The sequence below is a fragment of the Triplophysa rosa genome, linkage group LG16 (genome assembly GCF_024868665.1).
Source record: "Triplophysa rosa linkage group LG16, Trosa_1v2, whole genome shotgun sequence".
In the NCBI taxonomy this organism is placed as follows: Eukaryota; Metazoa; Chordata; class Actinopteri; order Cypriniformes; family Nemacheilidae; genus Triplophysa; species Triplophysa rosa.
In genome coordinates this window covers 13,334,346-13,351,382 of record NC_079905.1, presented here as the reverse complement: position 1 = coordinate 13,351,382, position 17,037 = coordinate 13,334,346, and the positions used below count along the sequence as shown (strand labels likewise).

The 17,037-nt window shown below is 37.3% G+C and overlaps 1 long non-coding RNA gene across 1 annotated transcript; it reads left to right on the top strand.

Annotated features, from left to right (window-relative positions):
• Positions 1-867: 867 nt before the first annotated feature.
• LOC130566656 (uncharacterized) lies at positions 868-15,733 on the top strand. Its single transcript, XR_008964506.1, has 3 exons — positions 868-1,160; positions 1,671-1,750; positions 10,400-15,733. It is a non-coding gene; the product is annotated as an uncharacterized LOC130566656 (long non-coding RNA).
• The last annotated feature ends 1,304 nt before the right edge of the window (positions 15,734-17,037 follow it).

The window sequence follows — 17,037 nt, the reverse complement described above, 5'->3', positions numbered from 1 at the left end:
ATGTTTACACGTTTTGTCTATCAAGATAATCTTAACAAATTAACACCACATTTGTTACTTTTGAAGCCGAAATACAATCGGCAAAAGTAAAAAGATAACACGATGCTATTAACAGACTACACTTAAGGTCGCTCGTGTCAACGTCACCACCACCAAGCCTCCGACAACTCATTCAAACTTTATTAAAAGTGTGTTCACTGGAAAGTAATTACTCCGTGGATGAATCCGCATCTACGTTTTAAGAATTGTGTGCCCATGTTGCATTATTTGTGAGCTTTCTATGCGCGATGACGTCTAACGTCCCTGCCAAAGGAAGTAGTCACTTTTAGCAACTTTTTTGAGACAATAAGGCTTTAAAAAAATCACAAGCGGGTTATAATTGGTGTGTTTTATGTCATAGAATAAAACATACAAATATTTAGAGGTTTTGTTTACCACAGACCTTATTTCGGGCAATTTACCAAAAACCCTTAAAAAACGACTTTGGCGCGATGGAACCGGAAGTCTTAAAATGCTAACTCGCTTCCGGATTTTGCATACAAAAATACGTCATCTCTGACCAATTGTATTTTATTGTATTATAGTTGAGACAGTAAAAAGAAAAAAAGTGTATGGTTATAAAAGTAAATCATTATTATGTCAGATGTTAAATTAGATTTCAGCTGCAAAAAAAACCTCGACAGGTATTTACGAGAGACTGAACATTGATTGTTTGACAGAATTGTGCTCATAATTAACTATTTATAACCCATTTTAGACGCCACGAGAACAGACCCCTCCTGAGCCGTTCACGGCGTCGCTTTCTCATAGATTACGGAGAAGAAATAGCATAATCATCATCACACGGACTCCGAGGCGCTGCGTGTATGAAACTAGATATTTAAGGCAACGGAGAAAGCAATTCACGTTGACTCTCAGCGGGCGCGCGAGCAGAGAAACGTGTTCTGTATCTGTCTATAGTAATCTGAGAGTGTTCTGCTGTGTAAAACGCTTCTTATAACGTGACCGGGGAGAGAAAAGGGGACGGATTGAGCGCTCGACGCACGCGGGGGCGTTTTTTTTAGGAGGACGGTGGATGTCCGCTAGCGCGCACCCAAGAGCTCGTCACCTTTGAGAAGAGCGCGTGGACCGAGCTCTCCACCGCTGAACTCCAGCTGCAGGTAGGTGCAAAGCATGAACACTTCAAAATCTTATTATCACTAAACGATGGTTTTCTGCATGTTTGTCCTTTTTTAAGTAGCCGGTTGTTATTATTGTCACCGCCTGTTATTTTTTCTGTATGTGTCGGACAATGGCTATATATTTAATGGTTAAGAATTTATTTTATACAACATTTTGTCAGGCACTGGCTATCAATATCACGGTCTTTTAGGGTTTCTTTTTTAGTTTTATTTCTTAACTCGACGCTTTAAAGACATTTAATACTCTGGCATAAGTCAACACATCTTAAATTCTCATGGCACATGCACTAGATTTGTTTGTGAAATCGTTGAATACCCTTTTGTCCTTGAATTGTAATTGTATGTAATGCAGATGTTTGCCTTAGATGCATGTGTGTATAGTTTACTGCAGAGCTATGCAGGACGATTTGTTACGCTCTACTATTTATTAATATCAGGTCATAATAAATAAAGTACCCTGCTTATAATAAACCCTTTCCCCGTTCGCAGATCTAAAATCATGAGGGGGATGAAGTGTGCTGTCAGCATGCTGGAAACGCTAAACCGAATTGTAGGAGGGAGAAACCTGAGTGAGTCTCTAAACGAACATGTAATGCAACACCAGCTCTGATTCTGCTGAGACCTGAGAATAAAAGTTCAAGAGGTGCTCTGACTCTGTAAGACCCTTCAATCCAGTTCTGTCAGTAAATCCAGCTCGAAATGTAGATGCAAAGTACAGACGCACATCTAAACTGCAATTGGCACTTAAATACAACTGTTATTTCAAGATGAATACTCTTATGTTACTCATTTGCCTTTTCAAATGATGAAATATATAATTGATACAATTCTGAATTATGATTGGATGAGCCACGTCTGAAGCATTGTGAAATGACTAAAAGCGCATATCACTGTTGTTTTATTAACCTTTAAATTACATTTACACATTTGGCTTATACATAGCTTTAGTTAAGATACATAAATATATCACTTGGTTATAATAGTTTTTAACATTAGCGTATTTTATAAATTAAATCAGCTTTTGTAGCAATTTGAATTAAGGCAAGGACACTTGAGTCTGTGAATTAGAGTGATTTTATCATGGGTTTATTGAAACCTTGGCTTTTCATCCGTAATCAAAAACGCTTGCTTGCTCTGTTCAGTTTTCTTATCTGTCAACAGAACACGAATGGCAGGTGTTTTGCATACAAGTGTAGAAAGAACGTTTCTTTCCTTGAATATATTTAGAACATGCTGCCAAAAACAATTTTCTTCTCAAATGAATTTCTGAAGAAAGACACCGCAGCCACCTCTTCAGAACATCACCTTGCGTTTCAAATGACATGCTTTACTTTGTATTTTTACTCTGCGAAAAGAGATAGGCTTCTCTCTTGAAATAAGTGCCCATACTAAATTATTCACCGAACTGTTGCCCTGGCCATTGAACCTAATTGTTTGTGAAGCGAAAGTTTCTGTTCATACTTTCAAGTGTCTCAATGTAGAGATAAGCACAAGAGAAAGAGAACTACAGATGTAACAGCAGCTCGATCCCTTCTCAGCACCGAAATGGGTTTTTAAAAAAGAAAGTAATCTTGTTATTTTTCTTTTACTCAAATAAACTCTTCAGAAGCACTGGAACATCACTGAGAAAGGTCATTAATTGTATATGCCGCAGCTAGAGAGCCTATTAAACTGCATCAAAGTCCTGCTTCTGGCGTTCTCGCTCCTTATGCCGCCCCGTGTGAGACGCAGTGTTGTGGATCGCCCTGCAACGCTATGCATAATCAGTTTTTAGAGGATAAAGATGCTGTTTTTTTAAAGGGATGTTGAGGTATTCTAAAAAAGTGCACTAAAGACACTTAAAGGGACAGTTCACACAAAAATGAAAATTCTGTCTTCATTTACTTACCCTTACGTTGTTCCAAGCCTCTATAAATTTTGTTGTTCTGCTATTTGGAAGAATGTTGGCTATTGACTACTGTAGTAGGACAAAATCTGCTATAGTAGTCAATGGTGCCCCAGAACTGTTTTATTTCCCACATTCTTTAAAATATCTTATTTTGTATTATACATAAAGAAATGTATACAAGTTTGGAACAACTTGAGGGTAAGTACATAATGACAGAATTTTCATTTTTTGGTGAACTTTAAATACACTTCCATGATGTACCTATTGTCACACGTTAATTTTGTAGATAATATAAAAAATATATATATTTTTGTACTTCTAAATAGCACAGCTGAATACACTTAGATCTTCTTAAGTTTATTTTAAGGTGTACTGAAAACTATTTTTGTTGTATATTAAGTAGAAAACTAGTGCATGAATATAGAGCACTTTAAGTACATGTAAAGGGATACTACACCCAAAAATGAAAATTCTGTCATCATTTACTCACCCTCAGATTGTTCCAAACCTGTATGTTCTGTTCTGTGCTGTCATTGTGGAAGCATTACTCATTAGCTTACATCAATTCTTTAATCACAATTTTCATTAAAGCATGCAGTAAAGCATGCAAAGCTCATTTTAAATCCATTTCGTTGTTGGACTCATTAAAAGCAATCCGTGTAAGCAATGGAATACATGCTTTAATAGATGGCCTACTTTTTTATTAAAATAACTCGCCTAATTTTGAGACAATAGCAATTTCAGTGTGTAGATTAGATAAATTTCATGTACTTGGATGTATTGCTGTACTTTTGCTCCTAAAATGTTGACCATGTTGAGAAAAGCACATCCGGTCTCTCTTGTTATCTGATTGAGTCCGGACTGGATTTCACCGTTTTGTCAGCGTGCAAGTTTTCGCTGCCAGCTACTCTTTCGGTTCACCTTGTTGGGTCGTCCTTGAAGCGCTAAGGCGTCGTGTGGTGCGTGTCCCTGTTGTTTCAGAAGTAGGTTGGACCCATGTTCACACTAGGAGCTGTGAGATTTTCACTGATTGCTGTCTTTCACCTTAACGAAAGGGATATTTAGTATGTGTTTTGTGAAAATATTTCAGTTGAAAGTAAGAGATTAACTCGAAAAGCAAAAGAACGAATGACACAAAGATGATATTGGAGAGTAATATAATAGTATTTTGATATATATATACAGTATATATGTATATACTATGGTAGTCAGGGGGTCAGGCCCGGCTCCATGGGGGGGCCAGGGTGGGCTATGCCCACCTTATCAGAAGCTTTGCCCACCCTGCCTCCACCCGGAGCCGTTGAGAGAGAGGGATCCGTGAACCACCGTTGCTGTGATAAAACAGTTCCATCACAGTGAACAGACTTGGCACGTCTCTGCGTCAGAGTTCTGCACGGGTACTGTTTGATAAACCCGCAGTAATTAAAAGAACACCCGACCCCACATCGGACAGCAGCACTAATTCAATTCCGTACCCGACCTTACCCTACCCGTTTGACAAAAATGCCGCGACCCGAATTGCGCCCACATTACATCTACACGATGCAGACAAAACCATTTATTTTCTCACGCAACAAGTAACAAAATATTAGGAATTCCTGGGTAATGCATTTTTAAACATGTAGTAACTCAACATGGCAGAGTTTTGGGAGACACGACCAGAGTGAATCCACAATTGTTTTTATTGTTAGCTAACAGTAGCTATTCTATAGGCTATTTGATTAGTGATTTATGAAATGTGTTTTGATTCATGCAAAATTTGTTAAAAATAGGCAATATTGTTCATGTGATATTATCAAGTTTCCCTTACCTTTTTCATGTAAAATTATACCAAAGCCGCTAGCTGCCATTAAGGCTAAATAAAGCTTAATGCAGAAAAGCAGGAGCATGATGAGCTAAAACGTTTATTTAAATTGTGATAAGAATTAGGGATGCACTGAAACGAAATTCTTGGCCGAAGCCGAACATGATGTGAAACACTTGGCCGAAGGCTTGTTTCTGACCATGTCCATCCCTTTATGACCACCATGTACCCATCCTCTAATGGCTACTTCCAGCAGGATAATGCACCATGTCACAAAGCTCGAATCATTTCAAATTGGTTTCTTGAACATGACAATGAGTTCACTGTACTAGAATGGCCCCCACAGTCACCAGATCTCAACCCGATAGAACATCTTTGGGATGTGGTGGAACGGGAGCTTCGTGCCCTGGATGTGCATCCCACAAATCTCCATCAACTGCAAGATGCTATCCTATCAATATGGGCCAACATTTCTAAAGAATGCTTTCAGCACCTTGTTGAATCAATGCCACGTAGAATTAAGGCAGTTCTGAAGGCGAAAGGGGGTCAAACACCGTATTAGTATGGTGTTCCTAATAATCCTTTAGGTGAGTGTATATATATATATATATTATATATATACTATATACTATGGTAGTCAGGGGGTCAGGCCCAGCTCCACGGGGGGCCCCGGTGGGCTATGCCCACCTTATCAGAAGCTTTGCTCACCCTGTCTCCATATTTTTGTACTTCTAAATAGCACAGCTGAGTACACTTAGATATTCTTAAGTTTATTTTAAGGTGTACTGAAAACTATTTTTGTTGTATATTAAGTAGAAAACTAGTGCATGATTATAGAGCACTTTAAAGCACTTTAAGTACATGTAAAGGGATACTACACCCAAAAATGAAAATTCTGTCATCATTTACTCACCCTCAGATTGTTCCAAACCTGTATACATTTCTTTGTTCTGATGAACACACAGGAAGATATCTGGAAGATTGTCAAATCTCACCCCTATTGACTCCTATTTATTTTCCCTATTATGGCAGTAAATGGTGGGTGAGATCTGACATTTTCCAAATTTCTTCCTGTGTGTTCAGCAAAACAAATAAATTTATATAGGTTTGGAACAATCAAGGGTGAGTAAATGATGACAGAATTTTTTTTTTTTGATGAAGTATCCCTTTAAGTGTATTATAGTGCACTGTTTTCACCTGGGTTATAGAGAGAATTACTTAAAGAAATAGTTGTAAAAGTCCTTCCAACAGTTATTTCACCTAATGTCATTTTAAAAGTCACTCTTTCTTCACGACATTCTTCTGTGAAACATAAAAGCTTAAATGTTTCCTCTAGAGTGAATATTGACTGAATCTGTCAGTCTCTAAAAGTCTTACATCTTCTTTAATGTTCCACATAAGAAAGAATTTCATGAGTTTGTTAAAAATATCACGTTGTGAGTAAATGATGACAGATTTTGTATTTTTTGGTGAATTATTTCTTAAAGGAATGGTGCCCTCTTCGAATATGCTTATTCATAACACAATTATGTTTTTAAAGTTGTGTTTCGATGCTACATTGATGCTACATGAAAATAAATATTACTACAATAATTAGCACCACAGAATTGTACTAGAAATATAATAAGGTCGGGCGAAACTAAAATTTGTCACACTTTGTAATTTATCATAATTCGGAATACCGAATCAGAGTTGCATTGTATTTCATTAAACTTTTGTCTGTAAATTGTTTTGTCCCAGTTAACTACAATTAGTCTACATCACATGAAGAAACAGAAAGCATGAAATTTTTTGTACCTTTGAATTGATTCTCAAATAAAGAAGCACACTACCGCGGGCCAGTTGTTTATAGATCTGATTAAGGTACGGTTCCTGTCACTAGATATTGGAGAATGGCCAAGCCTGGTACGGAAAAGGGATTTTTGTTAGCCTGTGGATTGCAGTAGGCTTGTTGAAAACTGAAAACCATTGTTTTGCCTACAGGAAGCCCATTTGTTGTGGGCCCTTCAGAGAACAAAACACAATGGGCCCTCACATTGACCCCAAGGTCTTATGCCCACACTTGGTCACAGCCCCATGTTGGCTTTATATTGGAGGAAAAGGTTTTTAAAGCGCTTCTGTGATCAAGAATGCATAGTCATTCACATTGCTGTTGGTCGTAATTGTTTCTTTGTGGAACTCAGCTATTGTGTTGGTGGGTACAGTACAGCATTGTTACTAAACATGGTGTAATAAGTCAAACAAGGAGAATGGCTCTTCTTCAAAGAGGCAAGAGGCATTTACAAGGCAGAACACGATGTATGTTCTGTTCTGTGCTGTCATTGTGGAAGCATTACTCATTAGCTTACATCAATTCTTTAATCACAATTTTCATTAAAGCATGCAGTAAAGCATGCAAAGCTCATTTTAAATCCATTTCGTTGTTGGACTCATTAAAAGCAATCCGTGTAAGCAATGGAATACATGCTTTAATAGATGGCCTACTTTTTTATTAAAATAACTCGCCTAATTTTGAGACAATAGCAATTTCAGTGTGTAGATTAGATAAATTTCATGTACTTGGATGTATTGCTGTACTTTTGCTCCTAAAATGTTGACCATGTTGAGAAAAGCACATCCGGTCTCTCTTGTTATCTGATTGAGTCCGGACTGGATTTCACCGTTTTGTCAGCGTGCAAGTTTTCGCTGCCAGCTACTCTTTCGGTTCACCTTGTTGGGTCATCCTTGAACCGCTAAGGCGTCGTGTGGTGCGTGTCCCTGTTGTTTCAGAAGTAGGTTGGACCCATGTTCACACTAGGAGCTGTGAGATTTTCACTGATTGCTGTCTTTCACCTTAACGAAAGGGATATTTAGTATGTGTTTTGTGAAAATATTTCAGTTGAAAGTAAGAGATTAACTCGAAAAGCAAAAGAACGAATGACACAAAGATGATATTGGAGAGTAATATAATAGTATTTTGATATATATATACAGTATATATGTATATACTATGGTAGTCAGGGGGTCAGGCCCGGCTCCATGGGGGGGCCAGGGTGGGCTATGCCCACCTTATCAGAAGCTTTGCCCACCCTGCCTCCACCCGGAGCCGTTGAGAGAGAGGGATCCGTGAACCACCGTTGCTGTGATAAAACAGTTCCATCACAGTGAACAGACTTGGCACGTCTCTGCGTCAGAGTTCTGCACGGGTACTGTTTGATAAACCCGCAGTAATTAAAAGAACACCCGACCCCACATCGGACAGCAGCACTAATTCAATTCCGTACCCGACCTTACCCTACCCGTTTGACAAAAATGCCGCGACCCGAATTGCGCCCACATTACATCTACACGATGCAGACAAAACCATTTATTTTCTCACGCAACAAGTAACAAAATATTAGGAATTCCTGGGTAATGCATTTTTAAACATGTAGTAACTCAACATGGCAGAGTTTTGGGAGACACGACCAGAGTGAATCCACAATTGTTTTTATTGTTAGCTAACAGTAGCTATTCTATAGGCTATTTGATTAGTGATTTATGAAATGTGTTTTGATTCATGCAAAATTTGTTAAAAATAGGCAATATTGTTCATGTGATATTATCAAGTTTCCCTTACCTTTTTCATGTAAAATTATACCAAAGCCGCTAGCTGCCATTAAGGCTAAATAAAGCTTAATGCAGAAAAGCAGGAGCATGATGAGCTAAAACGTTTATTTAAATTGTGATAAGAATTAGGGATGCACTGAAACGAAATTCTTGGCCGAAGCCGAACATGATGTGAAACACTTGGCCGAAGGCCGAATAATACCGAACACCGAACATGGTTTTTTGCATTTCTTCTATTTATTAAGCCATTTTTTTCACTATTGCACAAACTGAATAGTCAAAATGTGCTTTTTATCATTTGTCTTGCTTTTCAATAAACTACAATACAACTTAATATAAAATTGAGCAAAACAGTAAATTCAAACAAAAGATTGAGCCCTCTCCCTTCATGAATAGCCTATATTAATTAGGCCTATAACTGACTGCTAAAAGAATGTAATGTAAGTTACTCTGTACCCCTACAACAAAACACTTCTTTAAAAACTGTCATTCCACATTATGCCATAAGGTAAAAATACGAATAAACTAAAACTGTTGGATTATTATAGGCTACATTGCAAAATGATTTGAGAAAAAAAAACATCCAATGCAACATCCAAGCAATTCTGACGGATGCTGACTGACAACCATTTCAGTTCACGTCTCTCCTCCAAACTCCGCCCACAAAAGATGACTGTTCTCTCAGAAGGTGCACAGAACATACTTTGACAAGTTGTTTAGTACAGGGAACTGTGTGCACGTGACCACTGTACGATGTCAAATGATGTCGCGAGCGGCGGGGCTACTGTCAGACAGCCCGCTTCCGTCTGAAGTAAAGTTGCCGACCGGTAAAGATGCTTTCATTCGGAAATTTACTTCCGTGCGGCAAGTCCCGTGTTGTGTCTTTCTCTGACACTTTAAAATGCTCCACACGCGCACACACACACGCACACACGCACTGCCAAAATGTTTGCGGCAGTAGGCTAATAAAGCGCACGTGTCTCTCTCTCTCTCTCTCTCTCTCTCTCTCTCTCTCTGCGCTGGTTGCTGCTTGATCGTATCACGAGTCATGTTCGGTAAAATTTATTCGGCCACTTCACATATTCGGCCGAACACCGAACTTGCGTTTTTTGCTATATTCGGCCGAACATTTTCGGTGGCCGAACATTCGGTGCATCCCTAATAAGAATGAGTCATAAAAGGAGCAGCAAGTTAATGCTGTGAATATTATAGTGATATGAATAGCTCTTTTTGTTTTCATCAAATCTTAAGTTACTAAATTGTTAAATAAATGTAAATGTTAAAAAAGTAAATATATACATAATAATGTAAAAAAAATGTTATACAATATTAATACGAGACGAAGGAATAATTCAGAGAGGTAATTTGACCCTTTTAACACTGGCGATTTTGCTGTGCATAACAAATGCTGTGGTAATAGCAGGGTACATCTGGAGGCATTTTGTGTTTTTTAGCACAGAAGTTTAATGTGCTACAAGCAAAGCAGTGTTACTGAAAGAGCCCATTTTCTATGCATTTCAATAATCTTAATGTACTGAATGACAAATTTGTCACTGAGATAACCCCCCTTTTCTCCTGCCTGCGGGATTCACATACCTGTGTTAAAAATGGAAATGCTACACTCCAACTTTGTTTGATATCTGAGGAAGGCTCTCGAGAGATTCTTTGTCTTTGCTGGAAGGTGCCTTACGATGTCATTAACCTCACTTTATGCAATTTGGGCCAGAGTGGCTGCGTTCCCCTGGTGTGGTCATGTGTAATAGGTAGGGCTACTCTGATCCGAGATGAAACAGGAAAGCTATTCTCAGTGTTTGTGATTAATGTGGTGTTCAAGGCATGGAAAAGTATCTCTCTCTCTCTCTCTCTCTCTCTCTCATTCCTAATCTCTCCTCCTCTTCTTTCTCTGCACTCATTACATTCTCTTTATCTGTTTGGCAGTAATGCAGCAGAAGTGGAGGAGATGAAGGTGACCTGTGGCTGGGCCAGGGGCTGCAACACAGGACATGGGAGCCGCTTCTCACTCCCGCTCGTGTCTTGTGTTGCAGCCAGTGGAACGGCTACGCTGTCCGCATCAGAGACAACCGTCGCTTGGAGAACGTTCAGCAGGACCCACTGGTGGCATTATGCTCATCTCATCTGCTGCTTCCAGGACAACAAACTGATGATTAGTAAGATTCTCAATAAAGACTTTTGAAATGTATCTGTAATCTTCGGAAGTTAATGCGAGTTAATATAACCACCATACTATCAGCATCGGCTGATATCAATCTGGATAATCGGCTATCTGTATCGGTGGAGAAACGTAGTATCATGTGTCTTTAAAATGTACAGTATATGTTAAGTATAAAGTCAAAGCATAAATAAGATTATAATGAAAATAGTAATTTGGGGTAATTGTTTATTGGTATTTATTATAATATAAAATTATTATTTACATTTATTATTATTATTATTATTATTATTGAAAAACAAATATATGGTCAAGCTATTTAAATGATAGGAATATGGTGGAGGACTTTTTTAAAATAACCAAATGACAAACATGCCATTTTGTTGTCATGTGACATAAAAATACAATAAAACATTGACCCAATAACAAGATACAAATACACATTGAAAGAGCATTTTGATAATCTTTATTACACTTTAGTAAAAATTCTGGATTATTTTTAACCCAGCCTTAGGCCAAAAATAATTAACCCAACTGTTTAGTTGTAAATTAACCTAAGATTGGTTGTTCAAGCCATTATTGGTTTTAATATAAACCATTTTCTGGGTTGATTTAATGATTTATTTTTGTCCCTTTTTGACCCAACGCTGGGTTGAAAATAAACACAGTAACAGAGATTATGTCAACACTAACACACCTATGCTTAGAAATTGAACATGTGCACACTTCAGTTAGACTCCATTGCATTTATTTGTATAGCACGGCACATTTTCTTCAAAGCAGCTTTACAGAAAATAGAGAAGTTTCTGGTGCCTTGTGTCTCCCTCAAGGTTATGTATGAATAACACGGGTAAAGAACAAGCTTGCATTCGCTTTACACACAAATATATTCACACTCACACGGCCTCAGATGAGACATTCACTGCCAGGTGTAAATATTCGGATCATGTTGCTGCGCTGCAAAACTGAGACGCGCCTGAGCTGAAGAAAGGCAAGTTGTGCCGGCCATTTAAAGGGCTAAAATGAAGTTGTTTTCTCTCAGCTTTATTGAAATTTAAATTTAAGAATAGCTTGGAGACACAAATTGTTTGTGAGGATCTGAATCCAACATGACAGGAGTGGCTTTTCTGTAGAAAAGTTTTTTTTTAATATAAAGGTTCAATGTGTAATTTTTTTTAGATAATCCATTGACAGAAATGCGGTATAATATACATAATTATGTGTTCAGAGGTGTATAAAGACTTTACATAATGAAGCGCTATGTTTTTATTACCTTAGAATGAGCTATTCCTATCTACATACACCGCGGGTCCCCTTACATGGAATTTGTCATGTTGTGTCTACAGTAGCCCTAAACGAACAAACTGCTCGACAGAGCGCGTTTCGTAAATACGTTATCTCCTTCGGCAAAGAAGCAAAAATGTGACGACATCTTAGTCCTGTGTCAGCCACCGTAGTGCATCGAAAGAGAAGGGTGGAGTGAGCCGTTGGTTGCAATTCACAACCTCACCGCTAGATGCCGCTTAATTCCATACACTGGACCTAAATCAATAAATATCAAATTATTAAGTTAACTTGTTTATTATTAAGTTAACTAAGTTGATCAAGACTAGATCATTACACAAACGTATTCGACCACAAAATGCAGTAACTGAAAATCTTGTATCCCAGACGGCCATGTAATAATTATACTTAAATATGTACATAAACAAGCCTGTTCTTCTAAAAACTGCATTTTTATTGTCTGCATCAGGCAAACGACAACAACATCAGATATTTAGCACAAGACAAGCCATAAAAGCCACATGTGACAAGAAGCCATCTGCATTTCAAAGATTTTTCTGCTCAGTGTGAACCGTAACCAGTCCTTTCCACACCTGAATGTTGACAGCATGTTGAGTCAGAATGCTTTATTGTGACAGGCTGTGTAACTAATGGGTACATCGGTTGGTTTTGTCATCGCTGGTCTCTTAATTACCTTTCAGCATGGATGTGAAAACTAAGTGCTTTCGCTGCAAGACAGGTCACTGGCTTGTTGCCATGCCCTTTAGATTTGTACTTAACCTTTCTGTAGGTGCATTACATCAAACTGTGTCCAGGTGCTGGTGTAACTGCAGAGATGCAGTTTCCTCTCAACAGATCTATAAATCAAGCCCTTCATCAGCAATACTCATTTGTATTCATTTACACATTCAAGGTCAATTCTATGTTGAGCTGTGGACATCAGAAACGTTCATACGAAAACTCTTTTCACAGTAAAGAAAAATGGGTTGTCATGTATTTAAAAAAATGACTTCATGTCTGGTTTCTTCAAGTTGAAATATAATGTCATATCAATGTTATACCAAATAAATATTCAAATGTAAAAACATTAAGCGACCCATTTTATGAAAATCGAAACGGTAAAAGGCTGCTTTTCCAAAAAGTTTCTCAGGGTCAAAAATCACTCCTTAAGGTAAAAAATTCATATTGTTACTTTTATAATGCTTGAAAATTACAAAATAAACAGTATTATGGGTGTGCCATTTTGAGTCAAAACTTGAAATATAAATTCTCAGAGAATGTATTTATTACTGTATTGAATCATTTGCTTATATTTTACTAAACCCCTGATGGTGGAGTCCAGACATCAGAAAAATATCAGTCTAAGCATACGTTTTCTATTTGAAAAGAGAGAAATGAATGCGTTATGGATGTGACAAAAAAATTACACGTTTTTGATAGACGACATAAATTGTAGGATTTCTGAGGATTAAAATGTGCAAACCAGAAGCAATAATACCCAACAAATGAAGAAGGGATAGCTCTTCACAGACCACAAAATAGTTTTTTATTTAATTTCCATGTTCCTATTTATGATAAATATGGACCGTTATGGATGTGTCAGTTCGGTTATGCATGTTACACTTTACTTACCTGACTATGGAAAACAGTTGTTTATATCATAGCAGTCTCTTGTCAAATGTAAAATTTTTCTGGTTCAGTTTAAAAGACTAAAGCATATGAGAAAAGGTTTCAAATGTCCTTGAGAAAGTGCAGAGCATTTTAGTTGTGTGGGTGAGTGGGTTACTGAGCCCCTGTTAAAGAGCATTCAGCTGTGACAGAATGCGCAGACTGTGAGTTTTATTGCTACCACGGCAAGCTGTAGCAGAGTGCTCGAGTCTGCCTTTGATAACACAGACGTCGCCCTGCAGTCGCCTCGCCGGGGTTTTTGCCTGTGATGGGAGAAATAATGTGGACTGATTTAACGAAACAACCCACTATTGCAGTATTTTTAACACATATTTTTCAATAAAACCTGCTGGTTTATAAAAAGGACAGACTCTCTCACAGATAACAACAAAGCTGTTAACGTGGTCACCTAATAGAAAAAAATACAAATAAAATAATCTTTAATCGATAATTGTCAAATTCCCTATTTACGTGGCAAACACTTCTATACTTCTATATTGAAAACGTCTCAAAATTGCTTTCCTATAATTTTATTTTGTTTTATTCCATAATGTTTTACTTTTTACTGTCTAGCTAGCATCTTATTTTAGCAGTGTCTGATGTGTCCATGTGTATGAAGTTTAGCGGCATCTAGCAGTGAGGTTGTGAATGGCAACCGACGGCTCACTCCACCCTCTCCACCGTTGGACCTTTAAGTGACCGAATATGTTTCTCAAAAATGTAGCAAACTAACTTATCATCCCATCTGTTGTATTAAAACTTGAAATACTTAACGTGGGAAGACTGCGGTGTGTGGCAAAAACACAGAGAGGTCAAATGGAGGACAGGAAAACCAGACAAGGTGACCCGATCCGTGCCAGTCTATTTCAGATGGCTGACAAGCTCTGCCTCTCCACTCTCTGTCATGGTTTATTCATTCCTCACCCCGGGGAAGAAAACACCGATGAGAGCCATGCCAAAAAATAAATATGCTTAGTGGCAAAAGTTTAAGTAAATTTATTTTAGCCAAAGAAAGAAGATGATTGATGATGTACTGATAGATCAGTGGATTGTGAAATGAACATGCTGCTTTCTCCTGGTGCTTAAAAAAGAGCAGGCAGAAACATGACAGAAAAATCTTGTTTTAATTAAAAGGGTTTTATAAAAGACATTTTTTTAATGCACTGTACAAATGTGCTGACAAGCTTAAAATAGGCCTATGTATGTATAATATCTCAATTCTCGTACATTTTTATTTTATGGCTAAATCAAGACAACCTGCAGCACCATCCAAAGTTACATCCTCAAAGGGATAGTTCACCCGAAAATGAATATGTCCTTCCAGACCTGTATTTTGCAGAACACAAAAGAATATATTTAGAAGAATGTCGGTAACTAAACAACACTGGCCACCATTGACTAACATTGTATGAACACAAAACACTGAGACATTTCTCAAAATATCTCCTTTTGTCCTCCACAGAAGAAAGAGTCATATACAGGTTTTGAACTGGGTGGGAGTGAAGAAATGATGACAAAATTTGACGACAGGATTTTTATCCCTTTAAAGTAACAACAAGCAAACAAACTATTTTTTTGTCTGAATGTTGTCTCTTGATGTAAACTCATAAAATGTTGCCCGATTGTTATTTGTGTGAGGTTTTGGGATGTTTGTTTGATGGCCAGCAGCTAACAGCACCTCAGTGTGTAGCGGCGCTGAAGGGTGTCATTGTACTCGGTTTTGATAAATGTGAGGGGGAGTGAGGGAAGGAACAATTCCAGCAGTGTTATCAGGAGCGAGCAGTCAAGAGTCTGGGGGTCCCATCTGCAGGGACGACATCACAGCTCGCCTTCCTTCACTACTGCACACAGGCTCTTACAACTGAGGAATGGCGATTCTTCAATATATGTATTTATGATGTCTGCTGTCTTATTTGTTGATAAGGACAAGTGATGCTATTATTTAATCATGCAGATGACATTCTTTTTACCACTGTTCTTATTTTGCTGCTTTGATTATTCCGTCCAAGTCATCCATTTATTTTTAATGAAAACATTTATTTTTATTTTTAATATAAAATCGGATTATTTCATTTTATATAATATACATATTTTCTTACTTTTTATTCCTATTTTTGATTTTTCATTCAAGTAATTCTATTATTTTCTAAATAAACTGTTATACATTTTTATGAAATATATATATTTTTATTTGAGATATATTTCATATAAAATCTAATTGTTTTATTTTATAATAAAATATACATTTATAAATAAACAGAAAATAAAAATAATAATAAAAAACAACAAAATAATAATAATACAATTATTTTATTATTCCTTCATTATTCCACCCAAGTCATCCATTTAAAAAAAAATTAATGAAATGTTTTCTTTTTTTAATAAAAATGTATATATGTTTATCTAAAATAAAATGATTTATTTTTGTTTTATATAAAATATATATTTAAAATAAATTGGTTTTCTAATGAAAGAAATTATTATGTTGGCACAATTATATTTATATTTTGTCATATTAACATTAAACTTTTTGCATACACCTTCACGATTATGAAAAACAATTCAGTAAAATGTTTATTTGTAGGTAAAGTGTATATGCAGTTTTAGAAGCTACAACTAGTCACTATTTGTTCCTGTGTTGAGTCATAAAACTGCCTGTATATAACAATTATGCAAAACTCATGGGGCAAAATAATAAAAATAGTTTCAGATGACGTGCTATCACTGCTGAAAATGTCATGTCACCCACTTTGCTTGGCTCACGTTGGTGGCCCTTTAACAAATGACAGGCTTGTTTGAAATCTGTTTCTGGCATTATGCTTATTATTAAACCGAAAAACGGACAGTTTTTTAATAATAAACGGAGATGCAGCAACAAACCCCTTTTAACAGTTTTCACAGGGGAAATGAATGTGACAGTTAAGCAGCAGGAGTAACAAACTCCTTGCAGTGACAGAGAACATCCAACAAAGCTTTCTCTTCGTGTCACGCTGCATTCCAACTTCTGGCTGTTGCCAGGATGCAGAGTTCAGGTCTCTGGGGCATTTTGGGGGCTTTGAGGGTAAATGCTCGAGGTAGTGCTGCATTTGTAGCAGTCACTCTTGTTTGTTCAGATCTAAGACCTATTCTGAGATTTCTTTTCGAAAGTTTAAAGTGAGTCTTGGGGCAAAGAATCCAAAGTCCAGTAAAGCTGAGACGCAGTAATCGATGGAGCACGAGTAAATTGTGTTCAAGTTTGCTCACCGCATCACTGAAGATGCTCTAGCTGCAGTATGACTGCATGGCACGATGCCTTCTTGGAGCTGTAACCCTTTCATCTGAAGCAGGACAGAGGATTGGACTGTTTATCTACAAAAGCACCATCGTGTAATGAAATAAATATGCTAGAATTGGGAATGACTAATGGTCACTAATAAATCAAAGCGTGTGAATGTGTTGTTTCTTCTGAATCCTT